This window comes from Mustela lutreola, chromosome 12, assembly GCF_030435805.1.
Source record: "Mustela lutreola isolate mMusLut2 chromosome 12, mMusLut2.pri, whole genome shotgun sequence".
Lineage (NCBI taxonomy): Eukaryota > Metazoa > Chordata > Mammalia > Carnivora > Mustelidae > Mustela > Mustela lutreola.
This window is the reverse complement of record NC_081301.1, coordinates 89,347,495-89,370,164: the sequence shown is the minus strand read 5'-3', so window position 1 is coordinate 89,370,164 and position 22,670 is coordinate 89,347,495. Positions and strand designations below refer to the sequence as shown.

Sequence of the window (22,670 nt, the reverse complement as noted above, 5' to 3'; positions counted from 1 at the left end):
GGTGAGGGGCTGAATAACTAGGGGTTCTAAGCTCTTCATTGTTTACAAAGCATCTTATCTGATCCTGACTGACCTGTAAGATAGGCAGGTAAGAGAGCCTTGATTTGTGCCAGCCACGTGAGCCAAGGGGATTGAAGTCAATTTTTCGGCCCTGATTGTGATAGACAGTCGGTCAGTTATCCACAAACATCGATTAAAGCAAGGACTCACACCAACACGGCGCTTGCAAAAACACCTTTCCTCCCTTTGGCTCCCCGCTCACTGAGTTTTGTCCTGGGCTTGGTGGGAGTTCACATTTCACGCCTCCAGGTAAGGCGGGCAAGACAGCCCCTCCAAACAGGAGACACAAATGGAGATACCTGCTCGCCCGGTTTCCCGTGCAGCTAGAGAAACGGACTGGGACCGGGACTCTGCCGACCAGGCAAAGGAGCACAGAGGCGGACTCACGAACTGGTGGTGTGACAGGGGAAGGGGAGGCCACTGTGTCCCCAGCGGTGGCAGAGGCTGGAAGTCTGAGCACCGGGCACAGGGGAAGCGTCAGGGGCTGTTAAGGTCCCGATGCGGAAGCGGCCCATCATGGAGCGCTCAGAAGAGAAGGCATTTTCTTGCCAGACCGGTTCCGAGGCTTGGTTTTTGGGTGCTGTTCCAGGAAGCTCAGCCCTCATCCCAGCTCCCACTTCTCCCAGCAATTCTGAGAGCTAAATGCTTCGGGTAACTCTTTCCGGCTTGGTCAGCCAGCATGACTTTCTGTCGCTTGCGTCTAAGAATCCTGACCCACTGCTTCTGCTCTCTTGTGCTTTAAACCCAACAGGTGTATATCCACTCACTACTCTTACAACCAGCTGAAAGCCAGCCCTCTAGCACATAAGCAAGCTGAAAATAGGAAAAGTCTTATTTTGATAAGCTCCCAGATTTATTTATAAGCTTTCTAGATTTATTAAAACTTAGGATAGTGCTAAATGGAAAGAGAAAGGATGAAAAACAGCACGTATGCAGTATTTTTGGTTACACACCCAGGAAAAGATTATACCGTCATCTTAGCGGTCATTATCTCAAGCTAGTAGGGTAATGAGTGATGTTGATATCCTTCATTTTGCTTATATATAGTTAATAAGTTTTCTATCATAATTCTTACGTGATAGAACGTTACTATAGAACATACAGAAATCCGTCTGGTTTTTGTTTTTGTTTTTTTGTGCAGGTATGACGATTGCTACCTTCCGTGGCTGTCAAATGTTTTAGGAACAACTTCCTTCCCTTATTCTGATGTTCCCATGAGGGATTCCTAGGCAGTGACGTCCTCGCCTTTCCGGCCCGACCCCAACATTCCCCCCTCGTCGTGGGGTGACGGGAATGCTGGGAGGAAGTCCAGAGCATGGCCGGCGTCAGGCCTTCCTCTCTCCCACCTCTGCCTGCCCACAGCGGGCTGCACTGTGGACCGCTCTCCGCCCACAGGTGGCTTCCCAGGCAGGCGCTGCCCTACTGTGTCCTAGCGGAGCGCGGGAGCCTATCCTAGAGCACCGCACACCCGAGGCACCCTTTCCAGCTGGCTCTATCAGTAACAGAGCTCCATTTGTCTCTCCCTGCTTCCAGAGCTGGGAGGGGCGTTGGGGGCTGGGATTCAGCAGCTCCAGACACGCCCAGGCACCCAGGGACCCATGAGGGACACTGTTTCTCCTCGAAGTGCCCTCTCAGCCCAAGTCCCTGGACATGGGGAAACACAGTTGTGGCGGAAGGCCTGTCTCATTGGCCCATCACTGGGGAGAACACATGTGGCCCCTGATAAACGGGGCCCAAAGCCACTCACCCCACTGCTTTGTCACGAAATGCATCAGTACTTAATATCAGAACCCCTCAACAGGTTTCCGTGCGTTAGGAACGTGGTATAAAACCTGTGTCATCACACGTTGATGAAAATAGAAACAGAAAATATCTGAAGCCGAGGCCTGAGGTTTCATTAGCAGCAAGACATTTTAATGGGATTATGACTCTTTTTGTTCAGAAAGCAGGCACTGTTCAAGTCTAGAAAGTTTATCTATTGATCTTAACCTTTTCCTTCACAAAGTGAATGAAAAGGAAGCAAATCATGGAACCTCAGATCTGCAGTTCTACCTCGGCTAGTTTATTATTCCTTGCTGCTCTTAGATAAAGTATCTAAGTTTCATAAATCATTACTCTTAAAAATCAAGCTATAAAAACACACCCACCTCCCCAAGAGTTTATCAACATTTTGCAAAGTAGCCGGATCGGGCAAGAGACCACAGTCCGATAGCCAGTCCAACTCCCATAATCTCTATCTGACAGGTTTCTGGGGAGACAATAACCAAAGCCAATTACCTCTCTCTTAAGTTTCCTCACACTATTTTCCTCGGATTTATTCTTAAATTAAACTCAAGGTCATGAAAGAAACCGTTTATGTGTGTCATTACACAGAAAAGCAAACCTCTAACAATCAAGCCTTAAAAGTTGGCTGTAGTGTGTTACAAAAAATACAAAGACTTGAGCACCCGGCAATACGTAAGAACGGAATAATAATACTGAGTGTCTAAAAATCTCCAGGTAAAATGTTTCTGACAACATTGGTTTCTAGGAAATCAAGTCCAAGGTGCAAAATGACCCATGTTAGCTCGTGTCCTTCTGAATAGAATGGCCAGGCTGTGAGCAGGGGTTCGGTGCTGGGCTCTCTGCGAGGAGGGCCACAAGTGTAACAGAGACAGCGCCTCGAGGCCAGCACTGTGTGGCTGGTGAGCTTGGGCCGTGGATGCCAGCCCGGGCCACGCGGCTGGCCCCAATGTGGGCCTGGATCTTGCAGCACCCCTCTGGCACTTGGCCAGAGCTGGAAGTTTCCTTGATGCTTCTGTTTATCGTGTCACCTGCCAGGAAAGTGAACATCATGGTCATTAACCCTTTATGCTGGTTACTCACTGTCTACCCACTAGACCCTCGGCCTCACCATTTCTCACCAAGAGCAATGTTCTCCAGGGAAATGTGTAGGGAGATGAGGACGTGGTTAGGAACAAAAGGATACCAGAGGCTGGGTCAGAATACGAGCATGGGTTTAACGTCATGATAAACTTACAAAGGACACTTGAATAAGCTGCCCTAAGATACCTAAAACCCAGGACGTCAAAGTAACTTTTCCAGTCATTCACAGCTGATACTTTAAACCTTACTACTAGCCAAATTTATAGGTAACCATGTTTATAAACAGTTTGTACAAACTGCTTACCTATTTTAAAGACAAACTGGTCAAATACTTAGACACTCGTAAATCCTATCCACTCAGCCATTTTTCCTTCCAACCTATCTGTCCATTTCACAGTGGCCAAAAATTTTTTCTAAACCGTAGACAGGTTTTCCACTTAAGAGCATGAACCACCCATGCTATCATAGAGCTCTGTGGTTTTAGGGCTCCAGATGTAGTTTGGAGAAGGTCTGAAGCTTTAAGAAAGGACGATTCGACTGGTCTAAGTCCTGACTCTCCGCTTGACTCCTTCTCCATGCTGCCTTTCTAAAGCACTTGATCTACCAAAGCTCAAGGCATCCCTGTGGATTAGTGAATCTAATTTCTTTTTTTTTTTTCCTCAAGATTTTAGTTATGTATTTGAGAGAGAGAGATACAGAAACAGAGCCCTAGCCGGGGGAGGGAGACGGAGAAGCAGACTCCCCGCTGAGCAGGAACCCTGGCATGGGGCTTGATCCCAGGATCCCAGGATCATGACCTGGGCCAAAGGCAGACGCTTAACCAACTGAGCCACCCAGGTGCCCTCTGAATCTAATTTCTAAAGATATGATGCTTGATTAGCATTTTCTCTAATCCAGACCTCTCCTTCAAGTTCTGGGCTTCCTTATCGAAGCACACACCCCACCCCCCACCTGGAGGCCTCCCAGAAGCGTCCTGGTCCGGGCCTTCCTCACTCCCCGCCCACCCTCCCAACTGAGTCATCTTTCATCTTACAGCCCTGATTTCCGTGCCTGAAAACCCCATCCCTCCAGCAGCACAAACCAACCCTGGGAGGCAGCCAGCGATGCCTGTTACTTTCTCACCTCCCAGGGCGTCCCCAAGCCCTGATGACGTCACCCGATAAACACCTCTCATCCGTCTTTTGCTCCCTGCTCTTCCACCAGCCGCTTCCAAATCACCACCTTCCATGTGGAGTTCTGGAATGTGCTCTAATGGGAATCACCTTCCATTGTGCAAAATATTTACAAATGTGCTTTTCCCTCTTGGCCTCTTTCCAATCTACCGTCAGAAAAGCACAAATCTGATCGCCTCTTTGCTTTATCTGAAACACTGAACTGGCTTCTTATTATCCTCAGACTAAAGGGCAGCCTGGAGCTCCTGCCTGACCTGGCCCTGGCAACATCCCCAGCCCGCTGACCTCCCACTGTCCCCTCCAGACACCGCCTCCCTTCCCAGGGCCGGGGATCCAGCCTCTCCTTTCTGTCTGGAGTTACTTCCTCTTACGCCCTCGGCTACTTCCTCACACGGGGAAGTCCTTCTTGAGTGACCCTGACAGGGGTCCCCTCCTTGTCACAGGCAAGCACCCTCACCTTTCCGTCCCAGCACTTGCCGGTTTAACAACAGCGATGACGTGTGTGCTTTGCGTGAGCACCTGTGTTCTGTGCTTGGTTCTGTTTGGGTCGTGTGCAGGGTTGGGACCGTGTCCACGCACAGCGAATGTGGGCCAAGGGTGACCGCGGAGTAAGGAGTCAGTGCTCTGACCGCAGCGGTGAAGGCCTGTCTCACTCAGGATCGCCCTCATCCCATGTAAGGTCGGATTTCCCGGACCTCGGAGTATCTGTAGGAACATCCAGGCCACCAGCAGCTCTCCCTGCTATGACCTCAGGACTTAAAAAGGGGGAAGGGAGGTATTGCATCGCGGGCTCTTTAAAGATAGCGATAGTAGGTGGCATTCTTTTTCATCTGATTCCTGGAATCAAAGTAATAATAAAGATGTTAACTGCTCTAGCTTCCATCTAAACTGAGAAACTGTCTAGAAATTGAGAAGGCAGAAGGCTCTTTCCCACAGTCTCCACCCCCATGAATAAACAGAAGGGCGAGAGTGAGTTAAAAGACAGTGTGGTAAAGAAAAAAAAAGAAAGAAAGAAAGAAAAGAAAAGGCCGTGTGGTTTCATGGTTATGCGTGCACAGATTCTGAACTCTGGGGACCTACTGGCTGTGTGATCCTGGCCAAGAGTCTTGACCTCTCTGTGCCTCAGTGGCCTCATCTGTAAAATGGAGACCCTAATAGCATACCTTCTAGTGTTGATGAGGATTAAATGAGTTAATGTATGTCAAGTGCTTTGAGCAATGTCTGACATTACTTATAAGTGAGCAGTACATAAATGTTTGCCATTTTGTTATTATTGAGTGTTTTTTAAGAGCTGCTTTATAGTATTCTAGCTAAAATTGATATATTTTGGTTAGAACAGGACTCAGCTAAGGCTTAAAACTAAGATTTTAAAAATTAAGATATGCACTGGCTTATTTTGTTATACAAGAAACTATTTTTAATGAAAAGTATTCTGAATGCATAACCTTGTTGATTCAGATAAAAAAAAAGTAATATGCCTGTTAGTAGATGGTTGTTGGCTTCTTAACAGAGTGTGACAAAAACATTCCTCAAATATGCATGAATAACCTGTTCAGTATCCAGTGAATTCACAACCATATGCCTCGTTTACCTTCGATATAAAAAGTAACAAAATCACATTCAGCGAACTGAGCTCAACAATAAAATTAATCAGAAAAAAAAAGTCAACAAAACAAATTGCCACATTAAAGGGAAGCATGTATGCCCACATCCATACTTGAGTTGTGAAGGGTAGCTGTTGAAACTAAACCAAACAGAAAGACTTATTATAAAAATTCAATTAAAATGTTTCCAACTAGACACATACCTACCCTATGGCCAAGGAATTCCACTCTCAAGCAAACACCAAGAAATATGAATGAAGGAAGACAGACATATACAGGAATGTCATGGCAGCTTAGCTCATGATAGCCAAAAACTGTAAGTAGCCCAGATGTCTATCAACAGAATGGATACACAAATTGTTGTGCATTTATACTACTGCACATTCTCCAGCAATGAGGACGAACTACCAATGTATATAATAACATGGGTTTATCTCACAGATAATACGCCAAATAAAAGAATCGGAATTTAAGGGGTATTATGTGATTTTCTTCATAGGAAGTTCAAGAATCATCAAACCTGGTAAGTGGTGATAGAAGCCATAATAGTGGTTACCCCTGGGGAGGAAGAACAGACAGAGACTGCGAAGGAGTATTCTGAAATCTAAGGGGTGCTGGCGATGGTCTACATTCCAGTTTGGGTGGTAGGGTGTATATATGTAAAAGTCCTCAAGCTGTACACTGAAGGGATGGGTAGTTTATGCTCTTCATTGCACGTGTTTTACTTATATCATTCAAAAAAGTCTTCCCAACTAGTACGTTCAATCATGACTGATTGTACTTTGATTTAACAAAGTTCACTGTCCCCTCGTGTTTCTGGAGAACTGACAGACACACACACACGAGAATAACGGCTGAAACTGTAAACCGCCCCCCCACACCCACCAATCCAAAGGTTGAAACCCTAATCCTTAATGTAACGGTATTTGGAGACAGGGTCTCTAAAGAGGTAATTAAGGTTAAATGAGGTGGGGCTCTAATCCAGTCTGACTGATGTTCTCGTGAGAACAGGAAGACACATGAAGAGGTGCTCTGACAAGAAGGGACCGTGACAGGACACAGCCAGAAGGTGGACATCGGCAAGTCAAGGAGCAAGGCCTCCCTCAGAAGAAACCAAACCTTCTGACACGTGGGTCTTGGACTTTCCAGTCTGCAGAACCGTAAGAAAACAAATTTCTGTTGGTTAAGCTCCTCAGCCTGTGGTGTTTCGTTATGGCAGTCCCAGCTGAGGATCCCACCCAGCGAAGAAGGCTTCACAAGAAACTCCACGAGCCTGGCGCAGGCCCGCGGGAGTCTGTGGGAGCCGGGTGCCAGGGGCCGGCTCTCGCCATGAGAGATCTAAGGCTCGTCAGAGCAGGCAGGGTAAAGAGAAGGCATCGTGTTTAGTGCACAAGGCACTTCTACTGTAAGGGGAACAGGCGTGTGTTTCCTGTGGTCATAACGCGGGCTCCACAGAAGCAGCTGGCTCGAGCTGGAGGAGGTGAAGTTTAAAACTGGACACGCCCAACGCCCCTGCACACTTCCCAGAACGGCCAAGGCTAACCAAAGGGTATGACGCAGGTGCCCACGAGGGTGAGGAACATCTACAACTCCCGTAAACAATCTCTGGGGGCGGGGGGCAGGCACTGGTGCAACCACTGTGGAAAACTGTTCACCTGATGTCTCTAAACCCAAACACGCACCGACCATATGACTGGGCAGCTCCACACCTGCAGAGACAGGTCAAGTTGCTTTATGGGGCTAAAGGTCAAAGTAGTGGTTACCTGATATTGACTGGGGGAGGGGCCTGACATGTTCTGTGTCTTGAGCCAGTTACATGGGTTTTCAGATGTGCGAAAATCACACACACTCCACTGGGGATTTCTGTTCTTCACTTATGTTCAAGTTATATTCCAACTTTTAAAAATCAAAACTTAGGTTGGAGTTTAGAATTTTTATTATCACCCAGGACTGTATCATGGGATTAACAGATCGGATTTAACTTTTCACCACTTAAGAGTACTTGGGAAATCTAAGGGACCAGCCCAAGATTTTCTTCCAATAAGGAAGAAAAGGCAAGTCTGTTCGGTGCATAGGAAGGAGTCATGCCAGAAGAACGTGAGAGATGGTTGCTGTCTGCACGGTACTGAGCCTAGCCTGCCGTAAACTTGTCCCACACAGAGGGCAGCTGCTTTAATTCAAGATTCCTTGAACAACAAGATGGTGTTTTTGGAGACTGCCAAAGTTTCACTTAGGTTCCGATTTACTACTCAATAATGGCTAAGATTAACTCTGATGTGATAAGGGAAGCATAGTTCAGGGGACATCTGTTTACTGACCTGTGTCTAGGTTACTACCTGAAAATGTTGGGGAAGACAGACATCCCCAAGCTTAGCCCAAAGATATCAGTAACAGCCCCTGGCTCACATGATCCAACTAATGGTTATAACAGATTATAACTACTGCTTTTAGCTAATATAGCACTTTGCTAGATAAGACTTGCATTGGCTAATTACCAATGATTGGCCTATTTCCAAGAGGTTGCAGTACCGTCGATGTTCAAGTGTGTGCATACACATGTGCGCTGGCTTCATTCAAAGATTCTACTTTGGCTTTTGCTTTGAGTAGCTTCTGGTTAAAGGTGGCAGCTTGACCACGTAGATTTTCATCCCTTTCCTCTCAGGAGCCCACCGAAATGAGGAGAGAGGCATAGATAAGTTATAAATCCACAAAGAGAATGGAAGTGAGAAGATCCACATTTCTTTGGAATCAATGGACTGCAGAATCCTAGCAGAAGATGGGGGTGGAGAAGGCTCTAGAAACAGGGGATTCACTGTAACAGACAGACCCCGGACCTCTGCTCCATGCCACACACACACACACACACTACCAGGAGCCAGGAGCCACTCCCCAGGAAGAAGACTGGGATTTGGAGATTCCCTCTTCTCAGTGTCTGCTCTAAGGGAGCCCAGTCTAAGACCTCTACAAACCTAACCAGTGAATACAGACCTCTGGCCAGCTTCAGTGTCGTAGCCTGCATACGAATGGACAATCAATGATAACCAGATATTTGTTGGAAACCTCCAGCGTGGAAGGGAGCTGTCCCCATAAGCCATGAGACGTAACCAGCCCCCCTGTACTTGCTCAAGGGGAAGACAGATAGAGGAGGGGGTGTCTGTGTCTAAGACAGGAAAAATTACACTCAGAAGAGCAGGTAAGATTCACTGTGCAAATAACATGAGGAACAAAACGGTCATCCTCTGCCTTCGTAAGCACAGTCTTCACAGACTTCATCAAGGGGAGCCTCCTTCTGTACAAGAAACTGTAGATGGACAGGTAATGAGCTCCCCACCACCTTGTGGCTCTCTGGTAAGCCACCTGCCGCCCACCGCCCCTCCCAACCCCTCTGCCTCCACCCACTAAGGGTCATTTTGAAAACAGTCTTTAGAGAGCCAGCAAGCCCTATGTTGTGTCTCACCCAGAGCAGCTCAGTACAATAGGAAACGAAAGCTTGAACCCCTCTGCCTTCATTCTTCCCCAAACAGGCTTCAAAGGCCTCACATGACCGAATGTCATGTATGCTTCTGACACCAGCTTAACATTCTGTCTTCCAGGCTAGACAGCGTCTTTTAGAGCAGGGGCCGTCTACGCCAACCTGAAAGCACACTTTATAATGTGTTTTACACCGGTCATGGAGCTTTTTCCCAGATTACAGATAATTAATATATTTTGGCACGCTCAAAAAGTGCTTATTCGAAAGCTGACCTAACTGCTCCTTTCCTTAACAAATGTTATTAAAGGCTACATGCTATAAATAATTCCAGTTCCAATTTTCTAGACTATTCCTTTCTTCCCACCCCTTAAACACACACACATATATAATTTCTTCATGATAGAACACAGAGTAACATATTCATCATCATGTGGTTAAATAACGCACATGTACATGCGGCTATAACCCCACCACCCAGTTTCTGTCCATCTCACTTTGAGAAGAAAAATGTAAACGTATATATCTCTTAATTATTTTACTTTTGGGCCTATACTTGTCCAAAAATAAAAGAGGAGCCACGTTCCAGGCTTTGCCATTCAGAGATGTGTGTGATGCCTTGACGCATGTTGGGGACATACAGATGAAGAGATAAAGCACATTCTGCAGGGTCCTCTTGGTTTATAGCCAAACGCACAGAGTTCTGGCCCCCAAGTGAAATTTTTGGGAAAGCACAGCAAAAAGCAGGGCAGCTGGCAGCCTTCGGAGCTCCTAGAGTGATAGGAAGCCCCAGGGACCAAAGCTAAATATTTGGCCACTCTCATTATTCTCCAATAAGCCCCTTTTTTTTGCTGAAATGTGGATTTTTGTTTTGACTGTTTCCCCCTTCTTTCTTCCCTGACATTCTTTTCCTTCTATAGTTAATGGCAGGGGGCAGGGGGAAGGGACATCAAGCCATGAAGTTTAAAGCTCCCAAAATTTAATTACAAAAGTTGACTCAGTCATTCCCAAAAGTTTACTAGAGAATAGGTGGAATTTCTGTTAAAGTTAGAAAAATAAGATACAGAGAAAAGCAAGATTTGCTCTTCCCCATTTATTCAACAAACACGTACTGAGCGTATACTTCCTATGTATGTGTTTCCGTGCATGCTATCTATATGCTATTACCCTTCCCAGGGCCAAAGCAGGTGGGGACAAATGTGGGTGGGCATATGTGTATTTTAGAAGGGCAAGAGAGAGTTGGAATAAAGGGGGCACGCATTGCTGTCGTCCAAAGTGAACCATGGTTGCTTGCTAACAAGTAGAATTTATTCCAGGGGTCAGCAAACTAGGTTCCATGGGACAAATCCAGCCCACCACCTGTTTTTGGACTGCCTGAGAGATGGGAGAGGTTCTTTACATTTTTAGATGGTCAAAAAAAAAAAAAATCAAAAGAGGAATCCAAATTTTGTGACATGTGAAAGTGATATGAAATTCAAGTTTCGGCAAAGACGAATAAAGTTTTATTGGCAAAGGGCCACGCTCTTTGGTTTCCATGTTGGCTGTCGCTGCTTTTGCACTACAGCGGCAGAGCTGAGAAGCTGTGACAGAGACCTGTCTGGCCTGCAGAACCTACCTCCTATATGGCTCAAGACTGGAAATGCTTGCCCACTCCTCGTTTAGAGGAGGGAGACATCACTTCTGCTCAAGGTCACGATGAAGGAAGTGATGCATCTACCTTACTTTTTTGTACCTTTTTATACCTCATTTGACCCTCCCAGCCGTCCTATGTGAGAAGAGATAGGAAAGGCAGGTTTCATCATTCCACTTTTTTATGGCTGGAGATACTGAGGCTTGGCCCAATCCAGAGACTAGTTCAATATTGGGGGTTAACTGATGGCAGTACCAAATCACAACTGTCTCATGGGGCTGAGAGTAGAGAGAAGCCCTCACTGCAAGAGCAGCGCGCACATACACGCACACACGTACACGCACGCGTGCGTGCGTGCGTGCACACACACACACACACACACCATGTGGGACAAGGGCATCATAAAGAAGGGAGGCCAGCTGGGTGAGTAGCTGGGCCCCAGGACAAAGAAGACTGAGCAGGAACTATCTGGGCCCAGGAGTCAGAAAACCACGTTCTGGCTTACTGTCTGTTGTTGTACTACTACCTGAGAGCTGGGAGTGGTTTATATTTTTAGATGGTTAAAAAAAAAAAAAAAAGGAAGAAAGGTACCAAAATTTTGTGACATGTAGAAGAGATATGAAATTCAAATTTCAGTCTCCAGAAATAAAGTGCTATCGGAATACAGCTTTTCTCATTGGTTTACACGTTTTTATAGGGCAGAAGTAGCCTCAGATGGTGTGTGTCCCTGGAGCCCGACGTGAGTGCCCTTGTCCTGCCCCGTAATCGCTGGCAGGACCTCTGGGAGCCTCAGAGCCCTCTCTGCTGCATAAACCCCCTCCTGATGAGGTTGTAAAGAGTAAATGAGATCATTACGAGAAGCAGATGAGTTAGCTATGGACTGCTCAGCACAATGCCTGGCACGTTGCAGGTGTAATGTTACCTTATTATTTTCAGTCACTGGATGGGGAAGCTGTGGAACATTTAAAACAATGAATGATATGTACTCCTATCAGAACACTAGAGAGCCATAAAGGAGGCATTCATACCTGAGTGTAAGAGTAGGTTAGACTTTCCTACTACCTAACACTATGGAAACATTCCACCTGTGGAACAAATTCTAGCTCCTTTAGGACAAGACTCCCCTAGGTATTAGCTCAGGGGACAAAAAAATTCTTGTACTTTCAAGTTATTTGGAAGAGAACTGGGTGTAAAACTGTTTTCACATCAGGGAGGAAATATATTTGGTTGCAATTGAGGACTAAGTAATTGAACTTCCGGGGCCTGGGGGCTGCTGTTTGTAAGTGGCAGGAAGGGAGGGGGGGGGAGAATTGTACAGAGAGATTAGGCAGGCCAGTGAGTAATCAGTCCAATGGTGAGGTCAGGGCCCAGTGACAGGGCGTGGTCTGCACAGCCCAGGAAAGCCACCAGATTTGAGAATGGATCCATTCATCTGACTCCGCTTTCCAGTTCCCACACGAATAATTCCTTCTTTCAGAAATAAAATATTTACTAAACAATAAAGTTTCCCTTTAGGACTACTATGACATTATACAAACACACACCACCCAATATCCAAATATGCTAATGATCTGAAACACATTTTTAAAAAACCCAACCTTCCGACATGAAATTATTTCACACCGTAAGAAAATAAGCACTCTTGTTGATGGATACAATACAACAGAACAGTGTTTTTTGAACTGCGTGTCAGAGCCCATTAGTGCTGAAATCAGTTTAATGGGCTGCCAACCATATGGAACAGAACAGAACAAAACAGAAAATATCGGAGTGTATTACACGTTATAAAGGACAAGTACTCTTGAGTGAAACTTCTCTTCCAGTGATGTGTTTGTGTGTGCACGCACACACGCCTGTGTGTTTATATTCACTCACCTATATTGCTGGGCTCTGGTGGAAACTGTATTTTTCACTAGGGATCATGGTCCCAAAATCTTTAAAGCCACCGAAGCAGGGGAGATCCAGGTTAGGAAAGTTCAGTGTAAGAATCCTAATTCACTCAACAGCCACATTAAGTGCTTAATTATTCCTGCTGAGTGGAATTTCTTTCATTGACAAACTCTTCCTCTGCATTTAAAACCCGCTACAATTTATGGGGAAAAATACGTGCAGAACTTGTCAAGTACACCTCCTCTTTAAAATAAGGTGTACCTGTTAATGAATACAGAATTGATCTCAAGATAGAGAATTTATCAGAAATCAGAAATATAAATGATTATATTGTTCAGAATGATAACGAATCAACACCTTTATAAAATAAATGATTGCGGTATTTTTCACATTAGAGAATTCATCATGGAGTAGGAGAGGAGGGGGCTGGAGAGTACATTTAGTGGACTGGGATGGGTTTACCGCTACCCAAAATCAGACTTTGGAAAAGGGAAGTCCCCTTATGTTTGACTCCAGAGAAAGCTCCCATCTCCTGAGGCTGTTCCCTCAATTCCTTTCTTGAGAATAGGCAAAGCAAAGAGCCCATTATCTCCAAGATCACAGGAGCCTAAATCAAGCAATTCATTAATGCTGGGTGGGATGACAATGGATTTTAAAGGGAGAGACCAGGTAAAAAACATGTTTTTCCATTAAGTCTGAAGATTTCATGAAAAGGAAGTGTAGGTTTCAGAGGTTTCTTGAGAACAGTCTTGGGGGAGATAGCCTGAAATAATTGCCATTGGTACTGGAGAGGGATGCTTCTGGACTTCACGTGGCTGAAAAAGAATGACAGGACGGAGGCATGCAAACATGCACAAAGGAGGCCAAGATTTTAATACCAATTTAAATAAACATTCCTTCACAGTTGGGGCACCTGGGTGGCTCAGTTAGGCCTCTGCCTTCCACTCAGGTCATGATCCCAGTGTCCTGGGATTAAGCCCTATGTCAGGTTCCCTGCTCAGTGGAAAGCCTGCTTCTACCCCTGCCCCTGCCCCTCCTCCCTGCTTGTGCTTGCTCTCTCTCTCTCTGTGTCTCAAATAAATAAATAAAATCTTAAAAAAAAAAAAAAATTCCTTCACCGTTGCCTGTATTGGATGTCCTTATCCAAGCCATTCAGAGGTGCTGGGTTGTGGAGACCGTGAGTATACACCCAGCAGAAGAAAGGGAAAAAAACAACTGTTCTTCTGTTATCTAAATGGACACGCAGTGACTTGGGACAGTTTGTAGTGTCGGTGTCAGTTGAGAAGTGCTTTATTTCAAACCAGTTAGATAGAAATATGCCAAATGTGGCCCAATAATGAAAAAGACTCAAGTCAAAGAAACACATGGAAGATTTGAATAAGTGATTTCATTACAATAGGAGGGGAGAAGGAAGGATGTCGTATTTTCTAAATTACTAATTTTATATAATGTGGTTTTAAGTATATGCAAGCAAATTAATAAATTAAATACAAGCAGACATCTCACCCTTCATCTGTATCTCCCAATGTGTGTTTTCAAGCTGATGTAAAGGCTCTTTAAAAAACGTCTCATTGGAACATTGGGAACCATCTTATAACTGTAGGTACCTTATACATGGGCATATACGGTAATCTGCCTCCCAGGTAACCGAGGGTCCTCAGAGCTGGGCTGGGAGTGAACTAGGGTTCACTATCCCAATATATTAAAATCCCTCAATTAAAACACCAATAGCTGCTTTCCAACCATTCTTACGTGTTTAAAAAATTCTTTATGTTATCACTGTTCCATGTGGAAAGGAGGATGTGATGCCCTGTCTCGTGTCCCCCGTCCTCCCGGCCCCGCGCCCCCACCCCCAGCTCTGCCAGGACACCTCCCAAACGAGCTGACAGACTCCCACCTCTAGCCCACCCTGCCTTCTGCTTATCCACCCAAGGGATTTCTCCCGTGCCTCCAGAGCCTGCTTCTTGCTTCTTGGGATCACCTCCCCTCAAAATCTACCTGCGCCCAGGCCCTGCACGCACAAACTACTTCAGCCTCACGTGGTGATTTCGTCCTTTTTGAAAACCAGCTGTCTACAAAAGTCAAGGTGAACGAGCTTTACACCTCCATGACTTATGTCTCTGGCAACGTCTCATCCATTCCTTTCCATAAGGACTCGATGACCCCTTACTGATGCACAGACATCTTTCTGTGGGCTGTAGGGTGTGCCCAGGTGAACAAAACATATTCAAGGACTGTAGACTTGAGAATGGGGCAAGAAACATGGAGGGAGGAAAGAAACCCTATAACTAAAGAAGATTCAGACTACGGAAGGGCCATGTGGCCGTTCCGGGAGAGGCACAGCTTCCAGCTGACCAGAATTTTATCATGGCCCCAAGAGAGCCAGTTTTCAAGTTTTTCCAACCTTAAAGGTTTGCTGGAGGACATCCACCTTTTTACAAACTCAGCACTGATTCACACGCAGGTCAGCCCAAACATGGTAGCTGGTGAGGCCTATGGGCAACTGGGTAAATATTGAAAGGCAAAGCATCACATTGTCCTTAAGTGTCCCTCAAGGGACACTTGACCACTCCACCCATTGGGAAGACAGGGCGTGGCCTGGTGAAGCAAGGAGAGCCAGGAGGCCTCCCTGCTGTTCCTCGATCACGCCAAGCGCATTCCCACCTCAGGCCTCGAGCTCTCGATGCTCTCTTTGGCTCCAAGGCCCTTCCCCTAAATGTCTGTGCAGCTCATTCCTTCACCTCCCATTAAGCTCTCTCTGCTCAAGGCCTTCCCTGAACACCCTCTATGAAAATAACAGCACCCTCTACATTATCACGCCCTATGGTCTTCTCTGCTTTATTCTTCTCGGCACTTGTCGCCCCCTGACATGATATATATTTGCTTATTTGTTCTCTTCCTGCTAAGAAGTCGGTGAAAAGTAGGGACTTCTTCCCCTTTGCTGTATCCCTTGTACCTAGAAGAGTGTCTGGTCTAGAGGAGGCGCTTGGTGAATGCTTGCTGAAGGAATGAATAAATGATTTCATCGGAGGACTTCAAAATCATCACTCACCACAGTCGAAATGCTATAAACTCATCTGGAATCATGAAAGCCCCACAGCTCAAGGATCTAAAAGATACACGATTATTTTGTGAAAAAACAGTTTTGTTTAAAAAAAAATTTTTTTTTTGTTAAGCTTCAACATATGTTGCAGGTATGAATAAATAAAATTGTTTTAATTCTACCATAAATCTGTATGGACCATGGAATGCAACTCATTCAATGTCCATGGTGTAAATAAAAAAGAAATCCCCATATTTCGGATCTTGGATACTCTACCTTGCTTACAAAAAAAAAATATTTATTCATGTATTCATGTGACAAATATTTATTGAGTCCTTATGATGAGTATGGTGTTGGGTGAGGTGCTATATTTGATTTTTCTTTTGAAAAATCGACTTCACACTTCCTTGTAAAGCCATATCCTGCTGTTATAGATAGAGAAAGCTCATCTTTTTGAAAACAATTTTTCCCCCATTATTTTACTATACGCTTTATTGATTTAAGTCAGCAGTCCCTCAGAGAGAAAAGTCACGGGAAATACTTCAGGTGGAGGTCTTTATGCAGCTAATTTTAAAGGTAAACATTTTTCTCTTTTCATTGAGTTTAAGGGAAAGAGGAACCACTATATTTAACGACATTAAATGCGCTCTATTACAAAAATTATGTAAGTAGTTGTCAAGCTCTGCTTAAATAGGGTTTATTGGTTTCACTAGACGTTCAGGCCTTCGTAGCTAGGTGGTAACCTTTGTTCCCCCAACTGACTCACCGCTACCTTTCCATAAGGCGCACTCCAAGACTTCATTATTCTACTATGGTCTCAATCTGCCCACCTGTCCTTTGACTTTACTTAGAAGATGACGGTCCAACGATTCTCTTTCCACCTCAAAACCCCCAGGCTTCTGTCTCGAGAGTCCTTCTCCTGCCTTCCCCAGGATTCTCCCATCTTCTTGAGGATTCCATTCTGTCCGCTTAGACTCTCTCTCACATTTTCAATCTCTCTTCCTCTCTGTGGATTCTTCTCTGGCGATAAAGTAGGCTCAAGTCTTCTTAAGCTAAAAACATCACTTTCTCTATAGTACGCTACTTCTTGGATGCATCAGATTCCTTCCTCCTTTGCCATCCAATTTATTTAAAAGGAAGTGTGTCTTTCCACACTTTCCATATGCATCACCCCTGACTCTTCTTTAAAACTTTTTTAGAAGGATTTTATTTATTTATTTGTCAGAGAGAGAGTGAGTGAGCACAAGCAGGGGCAGCAGGCAGAGGGAGAAACAGGCTCCTTACTGGGCAAGGAGGATCCCGATGTGGGGCTCGATCCAGGACCCTGGGATCATGACCTGCGGTGAAGGCAGATGCTTAACAGACTGAGTCACCCAGGCGCCCAGCCTCTGACTCTTTAACACCTGGCAGCCTGGCGGCCACCACTGTTTGCCTCAAAAATACTTTAGGAAAGCCAGGAATCCAATCCAGTGGCTTTTCCTTCGCTGTACCCTCAGCCTTTGGGATGTGCTGTATGATGAGATGTGGATGGTGGTGGCTCCCTCACCTTTCCCGCTTCCGTGGCACCATATGACTGGCACCATTCTGCTCCAGCTGCCCTTTGTTTAATATTGTTCTTACCCTCTTCTTTCTCTCTCCCCTCCAACATACAGACATGCCCCAAGGATCCTTACCCTTATCTTTTGCTTTGTTTCACTCCATTTTCTTCACTAGCCATTCCTGAGGCATCAAAATCACTCCTAAGTAGATGACTCACAATTCTCTTTGTAGCTCTGACTTCTCTCCAGAAAACCTACACCTGTATTCTAGTCCCTTCACTTGGATGAATCTGTCCTGTCCAGGACGAAACCTTTCCTTTCGCCTCTTCCTCATCCTCCTCTGAACCTCTCTCTGACAACGACCCAACCACTGTCTCAGCTGTGCCCAACAATGACTTCTGACTTTCCTGCTCAGCGTTCACATTCTTCCTCTCCACTCCTGCTGTCTCATTTCCTCTTACCCCTAATTTGAGGATAGACTCTAACTAGTCTCCTTACAACCAGTCTTTTCTCATTGCATTATGTCCAACACAATGCTACAGGGTTACTGCAGAGTTCCGATCCTGTCAACACTCTTCCTCAGAAACCTCCCATGGCTCCCTGGTGCTTACTGAATGAAATCCGTACCCAAGCTGTTCCATAACCTTGAACAACCTATCTTTCTCCCCTGACCTCTCATTACATCCCTTGGCATTCTGTGTGCCTCAGCCAAAGCACACCATTCTTTGGGCAAGCCCCCACCTTCCCATCACCAAGTCTCTGCTACTCATTCCTCAAGGATGCCTTCCGTTCCCAGCCAGCCCAAACACCACTTGTCTCAGTGTCAGCTCAAATGCTACCTCTTTCACGTAACATTCTCCAGCTCTTCCAGTGGAAGTCATTGTTACATCTTTTTTTTTTTTTTTAATTTATTTATTTGACAGACAGAGATCACAAGTAGGCAGAGAGGCAGGCAGAGAGAAAGGGGGAAACAGGCTCCTTACTGAGCAGAGAGCCCGATGTGGGGCTCGATCCCAGGACCCTGGGATCATGACCTGAGCCAAAGGCAGAGGCTTTTACCCACTGAGCCACCCAGGCGCCCAGTCATTGTTACATCTTATGAATATCCACAGCATTGAAGGAATATAGCTTTTTGGCAAGGTAGCCATTTCACACCATTTTTATAGTTAGTTACAGGTACGCCCTATCTCCCAGATTTCCATACCATGAACTTCCTCTGAGCAGGGTCTAAGTCTTCTTATTTTTCACATCTCTGGCCCTCTCAATCTCCCAAACTCATCCAAGGCACACGGAGACTGAGAGGTAGTACGCAGTTAAATATTTGTGAGTTAATGAGTTTAACCCAAAGGGTTAACTTTGGCTTCTAGTCCTTGAAATTCTCTCAATTTTAGCCACAATTACTTTTTCCTTGTAGGATATAAATCTCATCTCCCCATGGTACCATAGTTTATTCCTTTCAGCTGCACAGGCCAATTTTCAAATGTCTTTTACTTCCAAGTTTTCTGAAAAACGAACTTCTTTAAGAAACTCAATAATAGGGGGGAAAAAAAAGCACTAATGGCCCTTTAAGTGAAGAAGATGCATCCACACAAAACAAAAGGTACAACTGTTTACCAGACTGAATTATAGAAGTTAAGCTGTACTATTAAATTTACGAGTCCAATCTTTGGAAAAACCAGGCACTGTATTTTTTAAATCATCTCATTTACACTAGAAAGGAAATCACTAATTCCTGAGTCATCGACTATGTTGTTTATAATTCTTCTTCTTCTAAACAGTGTATTTGCCTTGTCAATTTCTAATACCCTTTAACTTTCCCATAAGACCTTTATATGTCTGGCTTTTGCTTGCAAGCATAAAGAAAATTTTAAAAAGAAAGAAAGAAACAGAACCTCTTCGAATGCCTTTTAAATTCCATAAGTACTTTTCCCAGAAAGACACTGGCAGAACTAATAGGGAGTAAAACTAAGGTTCAAAATTCATTTTTATAAATCTATCCTTAAATCTTGGAGGGGATCCAATAAAGTCACACTAACATTTTAGAAGGCTTGACTGAAGGACACGGGGAAATTTAATGTTTACAGTTTCAAGAGCACCTGCTCCATGTATCATCATTAATTAAGAGAAGATACATAGGAAGAAAAAAAAACATACATGCACAGCACTAGTTTTATTATTTTCAATGTAACAGCAGTATCATTCAGGCTTTGGCAAAACAAAACCGAATTTTTTTAAAAAAGAAAAAGAGAAAGAACCCTCGGAGGCCAACGTGGTATATATTTACTTATATAGCCATGACTGCTACAGGCTTTTCAAAGAGGATTGGGGCCGCTAGTTTGGATTCTGACAGCAATGCAGCAGAATTTAAGGTGTTGTAGTTTAAATATGTTCTAAGCAGGCGAATCTTCTCACACAACATTTTAATAAAGAAGCACCAAGATATTAAGCGCAGAGATGCATGAATTCCTACAAATACCGCAGGAGAAATACAGGCACCGGGGAGTCAAACTGCAGTGGACACACACAGGAATATGCTATCTCCCTATCTCTACCCAGCCCCACACAAGCCTATCTTTATCGCGCAGAGACAATTAAACAGCCATAGACTCTGGATGCAATTCCGTGTCCTGGCTCCCACTGGGTGACTTACTGCCAGCCTGACATTTTTCAAATTCTCTGTTAGCAGACTACATTGGCTAGGAAAGCAGACTTTACCAAACCAGGACCCCATCACCAGGGGTCTTAGGAGATTTCGGGTCGTGAATGATATATGGACCACCTAGCCATTGTGAGAGCTGGAAGAGTGGGTGACACCAGCAGCAGAAATAAAGTATCCCTATTCCTTCGGAAAACGCCCTGCCTGTGTGATGCTGACCAACCGTACGAAACATTTCTCTGTACGATCTTTCTCTTCTCTTCAAATACTCCCCCTGACCCCTTCTCTCTATACACACCTCCAGAGCTCATTCTAGAACCAACATAAAGATCAACCATTCTTCAGCCCTAAGGTTTCCACTGTTGGAATGTGGACGGAGAAGGTCTAGTTGACATTCAAAGTTGTGGGGGACAGAGAGGCGAATGTGGCCATGAAAGACCCCCCCCCCCCATCTCCTTCAGGTCAGACAAGCCATAAACAATAGAAACTGCAGAGTCAGGGCATCCAAGACCCTTACAGAACAGGGGCTGAGGAGAGAGGTCCCACAGGGTGGAGGCTGCCTTCAAATCCAGGGAGGCTAACAAGCCCAGAAGGGGTAACCATGATCCTATTTCCCTGCCATGCGCCCGAAGCCACATGCCCACTTCCACATCCCCGCGTCAAGAAGCCAGAGAAAGGGGAAGTGAGAATCCCATGCACACGGAAGAGCAGAACACAGACTGTACTCGGAGTTGCAGGGCCACAAGACCAGACACTGTCCCACAGACAGCGGGTGGCGGCGAGTCAGGGCACCCGCGCATCTCTGGGTTTGGAGCTCAGGGAGGAGAGCCGCGGAGGCAATCACACGAGTACCCACACATCCACACACTTACACACATGGGGTTTTACAAATCCGCACCTATCCCGCTGCCTCTCTCCGCGCACACACCAAGTGCATCCTGCCCACCTCGCCGCTGCCACCACCGCGCTCTTGTCTCCGGGAGAGTCGGCCAAGGGATGAGCGAGCCTAGCGGGGATTCCTGGAAATGTCATTCTCCGACACCTTCAGTCCACCGCCCCCATCCCCTTGGCTGTACCTTTCACACACACACGCGCACACACACTCCTTGCATGACTGTCATCAGGCACGCCCGCTGCCCCCGAAGCCCCGCATCTCCGCGCGCACCGGACACCAGGCGTCCCTGCCTTCAGCGCCTCCTTCCCCCGCCCCGTTGGCTCGATGGCTAAAGGCATTGCCCCTGGATGTCGCCGGCTGTCCCCGTTCATCCGCACTATTGTTCCTCACAGCCCGGGTCGCGCCCGGGAGCACCGCCACCCCACCCCCCGCCCCCCGCCGGCAAGGACCGGGGCTCCGTCGGGGGCAGCAGCAGCGCCGGGCGCCCCCCTCCCTCTCTGGCTGTGGTACCTTGCCTGACAGCTGGGTCCGCGGGCCCGCGGGAGCAGGCGGCGCTAATGACAGCGCCGGGGCCAAGCCTGGGAATAAAGCTCCGCTCCGGCCGCTCCTACCTCCAGCGCCACCATCTTCTCCCGCCGCCGCCGCCGCCGCCGGGACCGCAGCCGCCCTCGCCCCGCTCCGGCTTGGGCTCGGCAGCCGCCGCTCGGGCCCCTCCGGTCCGCGGCCCCACCCCCTTCAGCCCGCCCGCCCGCCCGCCCGCCCCTCGTGACGCGCGCCGGGGCCGAGCCGGGCCGGCCTGCGCGGGAGGGCGCCCGGGGGAGCGCGCGCGCACACGCCGGCGCTAGTAGCGCCCCTGCCGCCCACGCCCACCCGCGCGCACGCGCGCCGCGCGAGCCCGAGCAGCGGGGCGGGGTCCCCCGGCGGTCGCCAGCCCCGGCGCGCCCGCCCCGGCGTGGGTGGACGTGCGCGGCGCGGGAGCCTCCCGCGGCCGGTCGCGCCCCGGCGGGGAGGGCGAGTCCCGGCGCGCGCGGGCGGGGCGCCCGGAGCGGGAAGTGCGGCCGCAGCGCCCCGGGGCCTGACGGGGACCTCCACCCGCCTCTGCAGGCGCCTCAGGGGGGGTCCCGGTTCCCTTAAGCAGCGGCTGTGGCCCACCTCGGCGCGCAGGACCGCGAGGCCGGGCAGCCGCGCGTGGTGTCTTTCCCGAGTTACTCCTGAGCGTTCCCGCTCCCCAGCCCCGGGGCCGACCCGCGGCACTTCTCAGCCCGGCGGCCGCACGGCCCCCTCAGAAAAGCGGCTGGACGGCGGCTCCGGGGCGCGCTGCAGTCCTGCGTTGGCGCCGCTAGAGGGAGCGCCTCCTGGGTTCGGGCCCGAGCGAGCCGGCCGCGTCGGCAGCCCTGCCGGGAAGCTGCCCGGTCCTGAGGGCGAGGCCGAAAGCCTCCCTCTTCCGATGCCTGCAAGTGCCCGGCTGGGTGTTCTGCCCGCTTCTCGATTCTGGTTGGTCAGAACTTGAAGTGTCTTGGGGGCCGGCTTAGGGCATCAGCCCCAGATGTGGCTGGGAGGGAGGGGACCTTTGCATCCGGGAGCAGGTGGCAGGTGCAGTGCGTTAATGAAAAACAGCGGGCGGGACGGGCCTCGGGAGACCTGGGTCCTGGCGCCAGTCTCACCTGTAATGGGCGGTGCAGTACGAACCAAGCCATCCCTCCTCTTCGGGACAGATTTCTCAGTAATAATAAGTTATACTTGCACACAGCCTTACGGTTTGCAAAGCCTGCTTCGTACGCGTTCTCATCAAGTAAAACGGAGAGGAGCCTTGGTTATCCAGATCTCTTGGGAAATGGATCTTTTACC

At 47.4% G+C, this 22,670-nt stretch overlaps 1 protein-coding gene across 5 annotated transcripts in view; it reads right to left on the bottom strand.

Moving 5' to 3' along the window:
- APBA1 (amyloid beta precursor protein binding family A member 1) overlaps window positions 1-22,193 on the bottom strand; it is a 193,832-nt gene extending 171,639 nt beyond the window's left edge. For 2 of the 5 annotated variants that reach the window (XM_059141273.1, XM_059141277.1), the window contains exon 1: window positions 21,333-21,536. The gene's annotated coding sequence lies outside the window, so the exon portion shown is untranslated. Of the gene's footprint in view, window positions 1-21,332; window positions 21,543-21,974 lie in introns of those variants that run through there. The other 3 variants (XM_059141276.1, XM_059141275.1, XM_059141278.1) reach the window with 3 other exon arrangements.
- Between the last annotated feature and the right edge of the window lie 477 nt (window positions 22,194-22,670).